The 18,445-nt window shown below is 60.5% G+C and overlaps 1 pseudogene; it reads right to left on the reverse strand.

Annotated features, from left to right (window-relative positions):
• Positions 1–868: 868 nt before the first annotated feature.
• On the reverse strand, positions 869–16,144 carry LOC138850345 (uncharacterized; annotated as a pseudogene).
• Between the last annotated feature and the right edge of the window lie 2,301 nt (positions 16,145–18,445).

Genomic DNA, 18,445 nt, shown 5'->3' on the forward strand with positions numbered 1-18,445 from the left:
GTTTTTGAAGCTGTCTTGGGTCATTTGTTTGAAAGACAGAGTGACACACACACACACACAGAGAGAGAGAGAGAGAGAGAGAGAGAGAGAGAGAGGTCTTCCATCCACTGGTTCACTCCCCAAGCGGCCCCATCGGACAGGGCTGGGCCAGGCTGAAGCCAGGAGCTTCTTCCGGGTCTCCCATGTGGGTGCAGGGCCCCAGCACTCAGGCTGTCTTCCGCTGCTTTCCCAGCCATCTGCATGGGAAGTGGAGCAGCCGGGACTCGAACTGGTGCCCATGGTGCAAGTGGCAACCCATGCCGGCTCCGGGACAGGGAAGGCGTGTTTTAGTCTTTTCTTCCTTCTTCTTCTCCTTCTCCCCCTCTCCCTCCTCCTCCTCCTCCCCTTCCCTCTCCCCCTGATTCAAGATTTTATTTATTTGAGAGGTACACTTACAATGAGAGGGAGAGAGAGAGAGATCTTCCATCTGCTGTATGGCCTCTGCATTACAAAATTAAGCCCTAGATATCCTCAAAAAGAAAAAAAAAGAACCCATGTATGGTCTCAGAAGATGACCTATATTATCATTTCTCAATTGTAGCCTCAATTATTTTGTGATAAAAAGTACAAACAGCAGAGAGGTGGTCAGCAGGGAGGTTAGTAGTACAAGAGGCTGTTGTGAAGTCTTGTTCTACGTATCTCCAGCTCTCTCCAGAAAAGACAACCTGGGCAAAGCACCCAAATATCCATTGCCTTCACCAAGTCCAGCCTACATATTGCATGGGGCAATTGTACCCATCATTAAGAGCTTCCAGATAACTCACTTTTTAAAAGGCTTTTATTTTGAAAGTCGGAGTTACAGAGAAAGAAGGAGAAACAGAGATCTTCCAACCATGTGTTCACTCCTCAGATGGCTGCAACCAGGAAGGCTGGGCCAGGGGAAAGCTGGGGGCTCATCCAGGTCTCCCACCTGAGGGACAAGGGCCAAACACTTGGGCATCTTCTGCTGCTCTTCCCGTTATCAGGGAGCTGGACTGAAAGAGAGGCAGCTCTCCGCGTGGCGCTGCTGCTCCAGGCAGCGCTGCCCGTGGTGCAGAAACCAGCGGACGGTGCGGATCTGGCCTGGCTGCCCCCACAGGCTGCTCTGGGCAGGGGCAGGTACCAGCGTGAGGGCCTGGCTGAAGGCCGCTGCAGCCCCCACCTCGTCCCCCAGGCTCAGCAGCAGGCGGCCCCGGGAGCAGATGTCCTCTGCCGGCCGCGGGAAGTCCCCATCACCTGCACCCTCCTGGAGCAGTTGGTTCAGGTCCCTGAGGGCTCGGTCGCATTCCCGCAGTTGGGCCAGGCAGGTGGCACACAGGCACAGGTGGCAGGCGCCCCACCACTGGCCAGCACGGCCAGGGAGCAGAAGCCCAGCGCCTGCCACGGCCGCCCAGTGTCCAGGAGGGCATTGGTTTCCAGGGCAGAGGCCTGCTCAGAGGAGGGAGGGAGGGAGAGAGCCTGGGTCAGCCCAGCCTGCGCCCAGCGCCGCCCACCTCTGGGACCCCCTCCCCGCGCTCCCTGCCATCCCAGCTGGCTCTGCAGCCCCTCCCACTGGCCCTGCACAGGCTGTCCCCGCCCCCAGGACAGCGGCCCACCAGCCTCCGTGACCCAAAGCCGGAAAGGCAGCGAACCAACCGAGGGACAAGCAGGGGCAGTCCAGGGGCTGACCAGGCCTCGGCGCTTCCGCCAGTCCCGGCCCCACCGCACCCTCAGGACGGCAGGGCCAGCGGGGAGTGCGCAGCTCCGGCCGTGCCGCCAGCGCCTTCCTTTCCCGGGCCGAGCTGAAGCCCCCTCGGTCACCCTCCTGGGCTCATGAACTCCCGGGAGAGGCTGTACAGACATCCCGCCCCAGACTGCGGCCCGGCCCGGAGGGCGCGCTCAGGCCCCACACAGCTGGGCTGGGTGGGCAGCGGGAGGAGCGCGCAGACCGAGTGGGGGGACCGGCCGCCAGCCACCGGAAGTGGGGAACGGCTACTTCCGGTTCTGCTTGTGTCGCTCAGCATCCTCTTGGACTCCAGAGGCAAGCCCACAGCTTCTCAGAGATGCTGCCTCAGCCCCGCCTCCGAGCTCAGAAGCCCCGCCCAGTTCCTCCTAGAGCCAAGGGATCCCTGCCCAGGTGCTTATCAGAGTTCTGAGACCCCACCTCCAAGCCCAGAGGCCCCCCAGCATGCTCCCCAAGTCGAGAGGCCCAGCCCAGCTCCCCCGCGGTGAGCTCAGTACCCCGCCCAGCCCCGTCTCCAGCCCCAGAGGCCCCGCCCGGCCCCACATCAGAGCCGTGACCCCCGCGCGTGCCCCCGGATCCGGGCTCCGGTACCCAGCCCACCATCCGGTGCTGTATGTTGAGGCCGCGGGAGCCCCCGGCACCCACAGGCCCGGGAGAAGCTGTTGCGCCGCCCTGCACGAGGCGAAGCTTGGTGCAGGGCGGGCTCCGAGAGGTCTCCCTCCGCCCCCGGGAGGCTTACGCCCCCTGCGAGGGAGCCCACAGGCCCGCGGCCTTAGCGGCCGGCGGCCGGAGACCCGGGTCCGGCCGGTGATGCTGCTCGCGCCCGCCGCATACGCGAAGCTCACCCCGCGGGCGCACCTGGGCGAGGCTTTGCCGCTGGGAGGCCTCCAGCAGCCGCAGCAGGAAGCCCAGGTCCGCGGTGTCCTGCTTGGCCAGGCCCTGCAGGTCCTGGGCCGCGGCCTGCTCGTCTCCCTGTTTCAGCAGGAATAGGCCCGGCCAGGGCCGCTGCGGACGCCTGAGCGGCGCGCAGGGCCCCTGCAGATGGGCACCGACTGCCCCATAGCTGCTTGTGGGGGTGGGAGGGGGGTGTGTGGGCGTGGGCGAGGGTCTGCGGGCAGAGGCACGCGGATTCACCTGCTGCACAGCCCCTGCCTCTCCCCCATGGTCACAGCAAGGGGTGGTCCCCACACCAGCCCCAGCAGAACCGGAAGTAGGGACCCCGCTCTCAGGAAGGTGCTGGCACAGCACAAGGGAGATGTGGGGCAAGGCCACGGGGCGGAGCCGGGCCTCCGCGGGGCACAGAGTGGGGTCAGCGGTCATGGCTGAAGCCTCAGAAGTCACTGCCGTCCAGGGTCGCTTTCCCTGCGGATCAGGTCAAAGGGTGGCGCAGGCCGGGCATACCCAGCGCCATGAGGGCGTCGGCCAGCAGCAGGTGCCCACTGGGCTGTGCACCGTCCATCTGGACCAGTGCCTCCCCAGCAGCCAGAAAGCCCTGGGCGTCGTCCTCCTGGAGGGGCCAGCTCAGCAGCGCCCAGCAGTGAGCATGCAGGCCCTGCTCGAGGAGGCCCTGGGCGTTGCGCCTCAGAGAGCGGAGCTCAGGGACCACAGCGGCCGGGTCCAGCTTCAGGGCAGAGATGATGTCATGTCGGCCACGGCTTCCTGGAAGGGAGGCGGGCGGGGGTGGGGCTCCGTCTAGAGGGGCTGCCCTGCCTGCCGCACCCTGGCCACGACAATGAACCCCATTACCGCCCACCCCGTTTCTACTGGGCACCAGAAGGGATCTCTTGCTGGCCTCTGTCCTGAAGTGAGCTACCCAGAGCCCCTGAACAAGGCTGGACACAGCCTCCAGAGCACACCCTCCCATCACCTGGTCAAAGGCGCCGCCCTGGGCATGGGCTGGGTGGCCATGGCCACAGCCGGCCTCTGCCTGGGGGCTCTGGGAGACCGAGGGCACCGCCCCCCGGCAGGGCCCCGTGCTAGGTGTAGAAGACCTCGGGGCTTGGGGGGCCGAGGCCCACCTGCCTACCCTGGGCGGGGTCCCCGCGGTCGGCACCGCTAGGTGTAGAAGATGACCTTGGGGCCCCGGGGGCCCCGTGCTAGGTGTAGGGGTCTTGCACGAGGGCTTCAGCAGTCCTTGAAAACGCATGTTATGCGGAGTCTGCATGAGCTTTGCTTTTTTTGTTCTTTGCGCCATTTCCCACTGGCTTTCTGAAAGGGGCGCCTGCCTGGCTCTGGGGTCAGGGTCTCTCCCTCCTCTGTGGGTCTCTCTAAATGTCGGTGCTTTGCGGGGAAATCCGCCAGGCACAGAGCCTTTCCTGGTTGGGGGTCTCGGACGCCCCAGATGGGGCCCTGGACTGTTGCTAGTCCGCTCTGGTCTCTGTCTCTCTCTGTGGCTTCCTCCAGGCAGGTCTCACGTTCCGAGGAGGGGGCTCGCTGCATCCAGTCTCCCAGGCCACTGGGGTGGGATCCCCTCCTCCTGCAGGTGAGTCCTGGCGTCCACCCCTCATCTCTCAGCGTTGGTGGCAGGCAGTGTCCCTGGCCTGGGCAAGCCTCTTCACCAGCTGCAGGGGGAGCCGGTCACTGGAGTGCCTCAGGTACGGCTGCCCGATCCTCCTCATGCTCCTCAGACTCTGGGGGTGTCGGGGAACGGGACAGCCTGGCCAGCTGTGCCGCTCCCGACAAGAAGTTTAGTGCTGGGCTTTTTCCACCCTGCCCGTTGCTAATTGCAAGATCCTGTTTTGACTTTAAGCATCCTGTTATTGCATGTTTCCCACACTTAGTTGGTAACATGTTTTCCGTGAATCATATATAAATAGGTGGACGGTGGACGGGAGAGAATGAATGAACGCTGGTAAAAAGACGGAGAGTGAATGAACGCTGGTAAAAAGACGGAGAGTGAATGAACGCTGGTAAAAAGACGGAGAGTGAATGAACGCTGGTAAAAGACGGAGAGTGAATGAACGCTGGTAAAAGACGGAGGGTGAATGAACGCTGGTAAAAGACGGAGTAATGAATGAACGCCGGTAACAGGCGGAGTTGTGAATGAACGCCGGTAACAGGCGGAGTTGTGAATGAACGCCGGAAACAGGCGGGAGTTATGAATGAACGCCGGTAACAGGCGGGAGCTGTGAATGAATGCGAGTAGTAATGAAGGAGTTGTGAATGAATGCCGGTAACAGGGCGGGCGTTCGCGACGTGTAACGCGAGTCTGCTGAAAAATAAAGTGGAAGCTGAAAAGCCGATAAACGCGTCTGGTGTCTCCGAGGTCTCGCCGGCGTTAACCTATCCGGAAGGTGTACGCCTGCAACTGGTGCCGTGACTCGGATCACTGCGACGCGGAAAGAAGGTAAGAAAAAAAACGTCTATAGACGGGAGTCTAGGGGAAAAAGCCTAGGAATACCGCGGTACAATGGGGAACACACAGTCCACCACGAAAATGCACTTATTGATTAGCCGCCTTTTAAAGGCAACGGGGACGCCCGTAAAGAGTGTAGCTGTGTGCAATTTTATGAGGATACTATATAAAACTTGTCCTTGGTTTGTTGAAGAAGGAGATTTATCACAGGTTCGGTGGAGACGGGTGGGACGTGAATTGAGAAACGCTGGAGTCGAGGAGGGAGTGATCCGCTTGTGGTATCTGATAGATACTGCTTTACGGTCGGAGGATGACCAGATCGGGGAACTCTTAGATGAAGGCTCCGAACTACTGGAGGAGCTCAGCGAAGACTCCCATGATAGTAGCGAAAAAGGAGATAGTATAGAGGAACAAAGGATGGAAGAAAGCGGAGGAGCCCGACCAAAAGCGAAACATCCGCAGACGCTGGGATCGCTTCCACTATACTCGGAGTTGCCCTTAATGCCCTCCGCTCCTCCTTACGAACCACCCCGTCATCCTATGCGCTGTTGCTGTTTTGCCGTCAATGCTTCCAGCGAGATGAGGCCCATAGTTTTAGAGTCTGGGCCGGAGAAACAGACTAGAAGGCAAATGCTTGAAAATGAAAGTGCTCGTAATGACGATGAAGCCGCTTTTTTTATAAATACTGGGGATTCAACTCCCCACCCACCGTGGCGCCTGAAACCAAATTGGGCAGAGTTCTTTAACCCCCATCATCTCCACTCATCATGTTAAAACCTTAAATGACTTACAAAAATTGTGTGGAAATTTAAACTGGATTCGGCCTTATTGTAAAATGACTACTGAAGAAATGCACCCTTTGTTCCGACTTCTGGAAGGCGATGCATGCCTAAATTCACCCAGACAACTTACAAAGGAGGCAAATGCAGTATTAAAAAATTTTGAACAGCGTCTTAAGAGCACCGCTATGCAGCGGTGTGACCCCACTATGCCCTTAAGTATTTTGGTGTTCATACAAAGTCATTATCCCTATGCTCTACTCTGGCAAGAAGGACCATTGTTGTTTATATACCTACATAACCATATGCCCAGATCTATTACCTCCTATGCGGAGGCTATGGGAAATTTAGTTTTACAAGCCATCCACCGAGTCGTAGAAATTGCAGGGAGAAGACCACAGTCCTGCATTCTTCCGTTAGAGTCTGTAGTCATTCAGGAGTGGGCTAAGGAAACTTGGCAATGGTCCCACATCACCATCACCCTTGACATAAGTGTAGATAACCATTATCCCATCAGGTGCATCATGCAGTTACTGCATCTCCCTCACCTCAACATGCAGAGCTAGCTGTAGTGGCTAAGTTATTAAATATGGTTGAGGGTCCTCTTAATATCATTTCTGATAGCTTATATGTTGTTAATGCTGTTAAGAGGCTAGGCTCCCCTTCGTTAATATCCAAAAGTTCTACAGTGTTTCCTTATTTTGAGCTTGTTCAGCACGCTTTATTTAGGAGATCAGATCCCATTTTTATCACCCATATTAGAGCACATACCTCCCTTCCAGGTCCTCTCACCGCGGGAAATGCCCTTGCCGATCAACATTCCCGCTTCCTTTTAGCTTGCACTGCCTTGGAACAGGCAACAGAATATCACAAACTTTGGCATGTTAATAGTAAGACCTTAAGTATGAGGTTTAATATCCCTATTCGTAAAGCTAAATCTATTGTCCAAAATTGTGAAAAATGTGTTATTCATCAGCCTGTTACTATGCCCACTGGAGCTAATCCCCAGGGCCTTTATCCATGTCACATTTGGCAAATGGATGTAACGCATATCCCTGCCTTTGGCAAGCTATCCTGTGTCCATGTTACGGTGGATACTTACTCAGGAGTAGTTATGGCTACCGCCACCGCCAAAGAGTCCACCTCCCATGTAATGCAACATATGCTACAATGTTTTGCTTCTTGGGGAATTCCTAATATAATAAAAGCTGATAATGGACCTGCTTATACTTCTAAGGTTTTTGCTGAGTTTTTAGCAACTTTTCATATCTCTTATTTAACCGGCATCCCATATAACCCTACTGGACAAGCCGTTGTGGAACGCACTAATCTGTATCTGAAAAACTTTGTATTAAAACAAAAAGGGGGAATAGGGGCACTATCCCGTTCCCCTAAAAACATTCTCAACCTTGCCTTACTTACCACAAATTTTTTAAATAAAAAAGCTGATGGTCTCACCCCGGCAGAATGTCATGTAATCTTGGAACAGACCCCCAATAGTAATAAACCCTATGAACCGACAGAAGCTCAGCCACACGTTAGAAAAATGATTATGTGGAAAGACCCACAAGATAACAAATGGAAAGGCCCATACCCTTTAATAAGAAGGGTACGAGGCGCTGTTTGTTTTCTCCCACAGGAAGAAAAAAATCCAATCTGGACTCCAGAAAGACGGACAAGAACAATAGAGTGGCAAGATGACTAATAATGACGCCACTGTCACCGACGATGGCCAAGCTGGATGAGTATTGGGGTCTCTTGAGAGCCCTACCTCTCCCTCTCCAGTTGTGTATTTGCCTGAGAAGGACTTCTCTATGGCTGTTCAACACAGGAGAGACTTTGGAGTCACCGTGGTCGTCGTTGCAGTAATTGCGGCGTTATCAGCTTGTTAGGCCGCTATTGGCATGGCCGTGAGCCAAACCTCCACACTGTCCATACTTGATAGCATCACAAGATTTACCGCCCAGGCACTTGATGATTAGGCCTGGTTGGCATACCCTGTGTTATTCGATCTACTGCAGTTTGTGTTACAACCACTTTTCATTTGCCGCTAATCAGTCCCGTCTTTTGGGTAGCATGTTAATAACAGGATCAATTATTGTTCGGATCTTGCAAGGGCTGTTAATACGCAAATGGTGGTTAAACAAGCCAGCTAATATTCAATAACCAGTACCCCATGCAAAATGGACAGATTCAGGTGTGGCTGAATCTGCTGGAATGGTAGTCAAAGACGGGTAAGTTCTGAGAGGTCTTCAAGGCAACCTAAGACAGGGCATGAACGCTCCCTCCACACCTCATGTTCATGTGCCAATGACGGGTAAGCCTGATAGATGCTCTTGGTCACCTAAGACAGGCACAGTACCACTCCATTTTGCAAAGAAATAAGGGGGAGATGTCGGGGAACGGGACAGCCTGGCCAGCTGTGCCGCTCCCGACAAGAAGTTTAGTGCTGGGCTTTTTCCACCCTGCCCGTTGCTAATTGCAAGATCCTGTTTTGACTTTAAGCATCCTGTTATTGCATGTTTCCCACACTTAGTTGGTAACATGTTTTCCGTGAATCATATATAAATAGGTGGACGGTGGACGGGAGAGAATGAATGAACGCTGGTAAAAAGACGGAGAGTGAATGAACGCTGGTAAAAAGACGGAGAGTGAATGAACGCTGGTAAAAAGACGGAGAGTGAATGAACGCTGGTAAAAGACGGAGAGTGAATGAACGCTGGTAAAAGACGGAGAGTGAATGAACGCTGGTAAAAGACGGAGAGTGAATGAACGCTGGTAAAAGACGGAGTAATGAATGAACGCCGGTAACAGGCGGAGTTGTGAATGAACGCCGGTAACAGGCGGAGTTGTGAATGAATGCCGGAAACAGGCGGTAGTTATGAATGAACGCCGGTAACAGGCGGGAGTTATGAATGAATGCGAGTAGTAAGCAGGAGTTGTGAATGAAGGAGTTGTGAATGAATGAGTTGTGAATGAATGCCGGTAACAGGGCGGGCGTTCGCGACATGTAACGCGAGTCTGCTGAAAAATAAAGTGAAAGCTGAAAAGCCGATAAACGCGTCTGGTGTCTCCGAGGTCTCGCCGGCGTTAACCTATCCGGAAGGTGTACGCCTGCAGGGGGTGCTCCCAACTCGCCCCTGGATTGGAGCCCAGAAAGTGCAGGGTGTGGCCCTGCTATGCCTTTGAGCGGCTGGGGTGGGGGTCTCAGGGTCGCCAGGCTCCCACACACAGGTGAACACCTTGCCGGCCGGAGTTGGAAGAAGGCTCCCAGATCCTCAAGTTCAGAGCCAGGAACAAAGCAGGAAGGCTCTGGGAGGACAGACCCCACCTCCCGAGGCGGTCCCCAAGGAGACCCCCTGCCGCCACCTGCCAGCGGCTCACGCATGCTCCAGTGCCTTGGCCAGCAGCTCCTGTTCCAGGATGCTGTTGCTCCCAGGGCTAGGGGAATGCCAGGGAGAGGCAGACAGGACCCTTGGTCAGGCCTCCCCAGCCTGAAGTCCCCCCCTCTGCACCTAACCTACTGCCCCTGTTCCAGGAGTGTGGCCCCTGGAGCATGCACGCAGGTGTGAGTGGGTCTCACCCAGGAGCAGAGGGGTCGCAGGGCTAGACAGGTAGGGCCCTGAGGGCCGGGAGCCTCCCTTAACCACTGGGGGACAACTGCCCTGGCTGTGTCCTGGACAGCCTGCCAGGCGGAGCATGGAAGACAGGGTTGGGGGCAGAGCCCCCACCTGGGCTCCTCATCTGGTGGGCATTGAAGGTGAAGCCCCTGCAAAGCTGCAGCAGCGCCAGCCACACCAGCACCTCGGCCACCGGCGGTCCCTGCGCCAGCACCGCCTGCAGGGCCCTGTGAGCGTCATCCAGGTGGCCCAGGGCATCGGTGGCCAGCAGGCGCGCGGCCTCGTCCTCCACGTCCAGCTCCATTAGCAGTGAGGCCAGCTGGTACACACCACGCGCATCCCTTCGGGAAGGCGGCTCAGGCTGGGCCTGCCATGAACCTCTCACCCACACAGGTGGGGGGGGTGCGCAGGCCTCCCTGTGCACCTGGCCTGGTCAGCCCTTCCGGTCAGGCCGTGGAGACACTGCGCTCCCAGAGGGACCCTCACGGGCTGCGCTGACCCCAGGACCCTGATTGCCCTTCCTGGTGGCTGACCCTGGACCCCAGCCTCTGGCTCCAGCCTCCTGCCACCCCGTGGGTGGGCATTCTTCAGACAGCAGGCCTGGGGGCGGGCAGAGGGTCAGCAGGAGAGCTGACCCTGAGAAGACTCTGCCTCAGTTCTCCCTTCTGCAGAAGCAGGCGTGAGCCATTTGGTCCTGTAGGCTCAGGGGTGCAGGTCGGGGGCAGACTGGATGATGGTGACACTTCCCAGAGAGAACAGAGGGAGTCCCTGGTCTTGAGGGTTTCTCTTCCCCCGGGGATCCAGCAGGCGATGGCAGGACCAGTGTGTGTGCTGATGTCACCGCTGCCCCCTGCCCGCTAAAGCACCTCCCCCACACCTTCCCCTATTGAGAAGAACGAATGACAGCAGCTGGAGGTTCACCTGTTGGGTCCTTCAGTCTCTCAAATGGGGGGAGGGGCTTCTGAAGTCAGGGGCCATGCAGGGGAGCTGCTCCCCGACCCAGCACTCCCAGGGCCGTCTCCATGTTGAGAGGAGGGGGGATGCCACCTAGAGGCCTTGGAACTAAGAGCAAAACATCTGGGGCTTTCAGGTGGGAGCAGGTGCACGCCTGATACACACCTGGCGCAGCCAAGCTCAGTGCTGTGACCGGTATGGCAGGTGCACAGAGAAAGGACCAGAAGGAAATGGAACCAGGAGTGACGGTTGCTGTTGTCTCTCAGTGTCTGGCAGAGGACTGTGTCCAACCCAGAGCCCAAGGTGTCCCCTGTGTCCAGGGAGCTCGCCCAGAACAGGAAGAAACATCGCCGCCGCCTTGCAGGACCAGACAGGAACAGCAGCCCTGGCAGGGGCGTGGAGGTACTACTGGCAGCCTGACTTTGGCAACCCGGCGGGGGGCGGGGGCAGGCGCTGCAGCATCCTGCGGCCCTCCTCCCGCAGCAGGATCAGCAGCAGCCTGCGCTGGTTCCTGGGCACGAAAGCCTTGGAGGCCAACCAGTGCTTCCTCTGGCCGAAGCCCACACGCGGTGACATAATCCATTGTGCCCCAGGAAGGCGCTGCCGGCCAGACCCGCAACAGCCCGCGGGTGCAGCCCTCTCTGCTCCACCACCGCAAGGAAGTCCTCCCAGGCTCCCTGTGCTTCCCTGGGGTGCAGCACACAAAAGCCGCACAGCACCAGCAGTGGTGCACGCTCCCCCAGCAGCTGTGCATGCTCCCCAGTGTGGTCCTCCGCGGCATCCCCAGGGCCAGCGGGCCACAGAAGGCCCTCGCACAGAGCCCGGGCATCCGGCACGTCCCCGGCCAGCAGCAGGCACTCGGCCAGGTGGGTGCCCAGCGCAGGCTAGGCCCTGGCTAGTGCCACGCGGAGCAGGATTCAGAGCGCCCAAGTCACCTGTGCCAGCAGCTCGCGATCCGCATCTTCGCGGAGCTCGGGGCGGCTCCGCACGGCCTCCTGGAAGCTGGCAAAGCCCAGGTCCGCGGCCTCCTGGGCCTGGGCCCGGACGCGCTCCTGGTCCCGGACGGACAGCATGGCCTGGAACTGCCGGCGCGCGGCGGAGGGGCTCTCGCGGAAGGCGTCTTGCAGATCCCGCAGCTTGTCCTCCGCGCGGCCGTCCAGGAAGAAGGCGGCGGCGGCGCGTGTGACCAGCAGGGTGGCCAGGCGCTCACCTAGGGGATAGACAGACGTTGGGGACACCCTGAGAGGTGGCGCCCAAGGCCTCTTGCCCTGCCCAGGGGCTTTGGACCCCTTGCGGTACTTTCACTTTGGCGTCCAGCAGTCCAGAACTTGGGGCCGCGAGGACACGGGGGTCTTGAAGCCCCTCAGGGACAGAGCAGGGTGGGAAGCAGACCCCATAACCAGTTTGGGGTGGGCGGCGCTGCCCCCAGCACCACTGTGTCCGCCTCACCCCAGAGCCCAAGTGGAGCTGGAGCTGGAACTTCCTCGCCCCCCGGCGGTCACTGAGGGAATTGGAGCACTGGGGTCTCTGCTGGGGGGACCGGCCCTGGCTCTGACTGAGATGGGAGGGGCCTTGGGTTTCCTGCCTGCTGGGGGCTACCTGGAGACCCCAGGCGTCCGTGCCTCTCTGGACTGGATCTCCCTGTCAGGGCAGGGGGGAGGAGGAGGCAGCGGTGCCGCTGCGGAGCCCTGGACCCTTTCCTGGGTCCCCTTGCCTGTGGCCTCTTCCGCCTGGGCCCAGAAATGCCAGTGGTCGGCACACCTGTGAGGTCGGCCTGTGAGGACCCAGTGGATCAGGCCGGGCCTGGTGCGCCGCGAACATCCCCGTCACACGTGCGTGCACAGAGTTTTGTGAGGGGAAAGGCAGCGCAGCAGGCCCATGGCCAGGAGGAGCCCAAGGTTCTGTCTCCCACAGCGGTACTCCATGGGAGGGGCCCTCAGCGCCCAGGAGAGCTCCCGGCCCAGCCGGGTTGTCCGACCCTGTGCCCGGCGTTTCTCCCAGGTCCTGCAGGGTCTCAGCGCTTCCTCCAAACCCAGCAGCAGCGGCAGCAGCAGCAATCCTCTATGCCCAGACCCCATGGTGGGCAGGAGGCCTGGCACATGCACACATGTGCACCCGGATGCCACTGTCCCCACGTCACGTTGGCCAGAGTCCAGTGTGAGATCAACCCTGAGACCACCACCACTGCCAAGAGGCCCCAGCCTCGTGCCAGCAGCCGCGAGTCCCTCTTGTCACTGCTGCACAGAGCAAGGCCGGCCCAAGCTGTACCTGTGTTCGTGGATCCCGGGGAGCGGCGTCCCAGGAGACCCCGGGGGTCTGGGGTGTGGGGAGTTCCTTACCCCTCTCCTTCTGAGAGTCTGATCACACACCTGGGGCGTCCTGGTGTGGCCCGGGGTCACAGGTCACAGGTCACACACCTGGCGCATCCTGGTGTGGCCCGGGGTCACAGGTCACAGGTCACACACCTGGGGCGTCCTGGTGTGGCCCGGGGTCACAGGTCACACACCTGGGGTGTCCTGGTGTGGCCTGGGGGCTGCACCTCAATTCTCACTCCGTCCTCACGTCCACTGACTCTTCTGCCGCCTCCGATGTGTTTCAGATCTAGAATATTCGTGGCTCTCTGTGCAATGTCTGCTGACATTGGACAGTGGACGATGGCCCAAGCGCTTGGGCCCCTGCACCTTGTGGGAGACTCGGATGGAGCTCCTGGCTCCAGCCTGGCCCAGCCTGCATCATGGCAGCCATTTGGGGAATGAACCAGTGAATGGAAGCTCTCTCTCTCTCTGGAATTCTGCCTTTAAATAGGGAGTTGCTCTGGCTCTTAGGAGGGGGCTTCAGAACCACACGATGTCACGTCCGCTGTGCTGGATTGGTGGAGCACCTAACATGGTCACATGGCCAGGCAGCTCCTGCCCGGGGCCCACCTCTCCCTTCTCTGCACTTCCTGGGGAACATCCCTGAATGGAAGGCAGGCAGGTGCCGGAGCTGTGTTGCCTGCACGCTCACCTGGAGACTGGCGTCAGAGCTGCCCTTGGCCTGTGACTGCTGCCATTTGTCCTGTGCCCAGTGTGGCCGCGTGCCACCAGGGGCAGGGGAACAGCCTCTGCCGTGGCCTCCACAACACATGCCAGCGTCCACTCCACTCATGGCAGTGATACGTGGAGGCCCCCAGGCCCTACCCTGTCCGGTGGGGTCCATGCATCTGGGGTGCATCCAGCCAGCTTTTGTCCCTTTGTAAGATCGAAGTTTCAGAGCCCTTCTTGGGGCCACGGCTGCCGGGCCCGTGGTGCCGCTCCTGGTGCTGCTCCTGGTGCCTGCTGTGACCTCCCAGACTGCAGAACTGTGCGCCAGGGGACTTCTGACCCTCGCACGGGTTCCAGTCTGGTCTGGTCTGGTCTGGTCGGGTTTGCTGAGTGCTCCCAGCACTTCTGACAGTGACCTGGAGCCCGGAACACAAGTGCCATAGGCAGCCGCGCTTGCTGCCCTCTCAGGGTGAGCCGGCTCCTGTGGGTGGCTGCTCACCCCCGAGTGACCCGGGTCCTGCCGACCACGGTTCCCTGCCCACCTCAGAGCCAAGGTGGACATGGCCCAGCCCGGCAGAGTCCTGGCACACTTGGCTCCCCGTTGTCTGCCCCCCCCAGCTGCTCCTCCTCCCCCAGGTACTCCTCCCTCCAGGTATACCCCTCCCACAGGTCATCCTACCCCCAGGTATTCCTCCCCCCAGCTTCTCCTCCCCCCAGATCCTCGTCCACCCCAGGTACTCCTCCCCCAGCTGCTCTTCCACCCAGCTGCTCACCCCAGCTCCTCCTCCTCCCTCCCCTGTCTCTCTCACTGGCTCCTCCTTTGGGGAGTACCATGGGGGTTTGCTTATGGACACTGCAGGGAACACACGCCAGCCTACCATGATTGCTCCGTGTGCCCTTGGTGGCCCTCTACACCTCCGGTGGCTGGGCCAGTGAGGACACCCCCGGGACCCCTAAGCTGGGCCCAAGCCCTCAGTGAGAGGTAGCTGGCCACTGGCCCCTCCAGGCCTCTGGCCCTGTGTCTCCCTCCACCTTTCCCTGTCTCTGAAGCCTGGCCTGCAGACCAAGCCGCCCATGGCACCAGGCTCCATGGCAGCCACCTAAGCGCATGTTCCTCAATTGGCTCACAGTGTCTTCCGGCACTTCACGGTGACATGGATTTAAGGCTCTGGGATGCATTTTCGCTGGCTCTGCACCACAACCATTGGAGACAGGTGTAGCCGCTGTCCCATGCACACCTGGGAGCCAGCGTGGAGTGGCCACGCAGCTTCAGGAGCTCATGGAGTCGTAGTGTAGGCTGCGTCCCCTGCACACGGTGCCTGCCCCCGGAAGGGGAGCTGCTAAGGCCTGGGGGGCAGCAGCGTTTCAGCCTGGGGGGGCCGGGAACCCTGACATCGCCCCACCCAGTGCAGCGTCCAGGGCCGACTCACGCCCCTCCTTCCAGGGCTGAATCCAGCAGTGCTGCCAGCCCAGGGAAGCCTCAGACCCTCCTGTCCACTCCCTCCTGCTCTGACCCCTCCTCTCTCATGGGGCCCGGGGTCTCTGCATTCCCACTCTTCTGAAACATTCTCTGCACAGCAGCCAGAGGCCATGGAGAGAGGCTTAGCTGCTCCACAGGCTAAGACCCCCGATGGCTGCTCCCTGCACCACGTGTAGGATCCGGGTCCTTCATCCCCCACTCTGAGGCCACCCTGTCCCTCCTGCTGCCCCCTCGGCTGCCCCCGCAGGTTCTGCTCCTGCAGCTGGGGGGACTCACAGGACGGCCGCTCCAAGAACCCGCCCCAACTGGAGCTGCAGCCCTGCTGGTTCTCAAAGACCCAGTTTTGGTGATTTCTTTCCTGGGTGCTCCATGAAGGCAGAGGCGGGTCTGCTGAGTCATGGTGGCATCCCCGGCACCACCCAAGGGGCTGACCAGCTTGCCTACCTTGCTGTTGCAAGCAGGGGCCAACTGAAGGGCTTGGCTGTACATCTCCAGGCGGTCCGCATACCTGCTGCTTTGCAGCAGTGCCTCGGGTAACAGGGTCTTACTCGGGATGTCCTCGGGCTCCAGGGCTGACAGGAGCTGCCAGCAGTCCCTGTCCCCAGCCCCCGGCAGATCCGAGATGCGGCTCTGCATGGCGTGGAGCAGCGCAGGGAGGTAGGGTCACTGGTGGACGTGGACGAAGGCCAGGGTGTGGTTGGCACTGGAGGCAGAGGCGCGCAGGTAGTGGCCACACCGTCCGCGGCCCACGCCCCAGACAGCACCCAGGCTAGGGCATGGCTCCAGCTCCAGAATGGGTTGGGAGCAGGAGTCCAGCAGCTCACTACAATGCCGAGCCACCTCCTCGTGGTGCCCGCGGGCCAGCAGCCTGTCCAGCCCGTGCAGCACCATGGCTGGCTGGTCTGGGAAGAGGGCGCCCAGGAAGGCAGAGGCCAGGGTGGCCGTCAGGGAGACCACAGCCATGCTGTCCCAGTGCACAGTGGGGATCCGGCTGTCCCTGTGGCACCAGGCCTCCAGGGTGTCCAGCATGGGCGCTCCCAGGCCTCGGCCAGGGCACTCCTCAAGCTGCGCACAGCCAAGGGGGCGTGGCAGCTGAAGGCTACCAGGTAGAAAGCCATGGCAGCGAGGGCTCCCCCAGGGCCACGTGCTGGTCCCCCTCCTGGCAGAGTCCGGCCCCGAGCTCCTGGGCCATCGCAGCCACAGCCCCCAGTGGGCTCTTGTCCAGTCCTCGTGGTACCTGGGGGGGAGCAGTGTGGTTAGATCGCGAGGTAGAGCTTAGAGCTGCCTCCCGCCCCTCCCACTGGGACCCCAGGGTCAGTGCAGGCCCTGGTGGGGGACAGTGGGGCCCAGCCTGGGGGGCTGTTTGCAGTGCCCACTCCATGGCCGGCCCTGGGGTCTCCCGCTTCACTCCCAGCCCACAGCTGCCTCTGGGACCTCAGCTCCCTCCTCCGCTCCTGTGCCCTGAGAACACCTGAGCCCTGAGTGCCCCTGGGGAGCAGTTGGTGACCTGAGGGGTCAGGACCCCGGGGCCAGGTCACCTGGCTGTACACTGCCCACACAGGCAGGAACCATGCAGGCTCTCACAGCCCACTGCCCACGGTTGGGTGGGGCTGGCCAGGGCAGACTCAGTTCTAAAAGGGGGCTGGGGGCCAGCCCTGCCCCTCCCTGCCCCCACCCCACCTTCTGCCCTGAAAACCACTCACGGCCCTTTCTGTGTGAGCTTCCCTGCACAAGCACAAGGCACACATGGACATACACACATGCACGCGTGCACACACACACACACACACTTGCCTGTAGCTTGGAGGCTGAGCTGGCTGTGCCCCGAGAGCCTGGGACTGAGGGGATGTGTCCAGCCCAGCTGCCCCTGCACTGGTCCCAGGCCTGGCTGGACTCCTGCTGAGGCACCCCACCCATCACAGCCACCTGTGCAGTCCCCATGGCAGACCCCAGTCTCCCAGGAGACCCTCAACACCTGCCTGACAGCTCCATGGCGCCCCCTGTCGGCAGACAAGCCCAGGCTGCTGCACCAGCCACACAACCACAGCCTCCAGGCAGAGAACTCTGAGTTCATGGGGGGCTCAGAGGCTGTGGGGGCTGCTGGATGCCAGGATGGCGCTACCCACAGCCAGGGCTTGCCTGCCTGGAGCCTCCCAGACTCAAAGGTGAGGGAGGGGCTTCAGGGAGCCCCTGGGCCCCATGCACGGTGCTCCACATCTATCCCTCGGAGCCCTGCCCTGGCTGCTCGGGGCCCCTCTTCCCGCTGGCCCCCACCCCACAGGCTGCTCCTGCACCAGCTTCCTATGCAATCAGCTGCCCTGGGGTCCTCCTGCCTCCAGCCCACTGTGCAGAGCCCGGGGGGCAGGAGCCCTGCCTGACCCACCTTGAGGTACTCAGTGAGCTCAATGAGCGGAGCTGACCACTGTCCAGGCGCAGGAAGGGTGGTGTTTGATGGCTGCAGGTGGCTGGGGTGTGAGGAGCTGAGCCCTGCAGACAGCTGTCCTGAGGCCTGGGGTGGGGAATGGTGGGGGGATCTGTGTGTCTCTGGGGGGCACTGGGTTGGGGGGATACGCCAGTCCCTGGGAAGCTGATGTCCGGGTGCCCAGGGAATATCCTGGCGCTGGCTCCTCTGGGGCTTGTGGAGCTCGGTGGTAAGATCACTGGGGGAGGGGGTGCAGGCACTGGGAGGGAGTGCTGCTCTGTGATGTCCCCTTAGCTGCCCCCTCAGTGGGAGGGCTCTGTTCCCACTGGCAGTGGGGCAGAGGTGCCAACGGGCTGTGGTCTGAGGGTGCAGGGTGGCATGGCCAACAGAGGTGTGGCTGGCAGGGGCGTGGCCGGCAGGGCACATGGCCAGCAAGGTGCGTAGTCTGTGGGCAGCAGAGCCGGCTCTCTGTCTCTGACTCTGACACTCACTCAGCAGTGACAGCTTCTGGGGATTTCCCACTAGTTGATCATCTGTGTTATGGGCACCCTAATGGAGTGGGACTGTCCCGGGGCAGGGGTAGGGGCTGTGTGGCAGCTTCTGTCACGTCAGCCTTGCCGGGCTGGTCCCCTGTGGCTCTGCCCTGGCACATGGTGCCCTCAGGTACACGGGTACCCAGTGCCTGAGGATGCATAGGTGTGGCGGGGGGGGGGTGGTTCTGGGCCACAATCACAGCCCCCGCCTGAGAGCAGCGCACCTGGGGCAAGAGAGTCCCATGCACCTGCTCTGTGCCATCTCTCACTTGGGCTCTGGTTTCTGATTCTGCTACAGATGGAGACCTGCAGCTGGAGCTGGGCAGGGAGACCCAGGAGCCAGGGGCCAGGCCCCGAGCAGTTGCTTTGAGAGCAGACTCGTGCTGCTTTGGTCCCTTAGGGTCAGAGGGACGTCCCCCAGACGGGACACTGGCACTGGGCTGGCCAAGCCGAGGGGCCAGGCATCACGGCCGCTCACACCTGGTGCAAAGCCTTGGGGGAGGAGCCACCCTCCGTGGGGAGCATTAGGCTCCACTGA

This window comes from Oryctolagus cuniculus, chromosome 7 (genome assembly GCF_051225735.1).
Source record: "Oryctolagus cuniculus isolate XC-2025 breed Fujian yellow rabbit chromosome 7, ASM5122573v1, whole genome shotgun sequence".
Lineage (NCBI taxonomy): Eukaryota > Metazoa > Chordata > Mammalia > Lagomorpha > Leporidae > Oryctolagus > Oryctolagus cuniculus.